Source organism: Aethalodelphis obliquidens, unplaced genomic scaffold (genome assembly GCF_003676395.1).
Source record: "Aethalodelphis obliquidens isolate GAN/ISIS:26980383/991018 unplaced genomic scaffold, ASM367639v1 scaffold20, whole genome shotgun sequence".
NCBI lineage: Eukaryota > Metazoa > Chordata > Mammalia > Artiodactyla > Delphinidae > Aethalodelphis > Aethalodelphis obliquidens.
The window spans coordinates 3265678-3265968 of NW_020837964.1; positions in this window are offsets into that span (position 1 = coordinate 3265678).

Consider the following 291-nt stretch of genomic DNA (forward strand, 5'->3'; position numbering starts at 1 on the left):
GGGCAGACAGGAAGCAGGCAGGAAGCAGGGGCAGACAGGAAGCAGACAGGAAGCAGGGGCAGACAGGAGGCAGGGGTGGACAGGAGGCAGGCAGGAAACAGGGGCAGACAGGAAGCAGACAGGAAGCAGGGGCAGACAGGAAGGAGGGGCAGATAGGAAGCAGACAAGAAGCAGAGGCAGACAGGAAGCAGACAAGAAGCAGGGGCAGACAGGAAGCAGACAAGAAGCAGGGGTAGATAGGAGGCAGGGGTAGACAGGAGGCAGGCAGGAAACGGGCAGACAGGAAGCAGG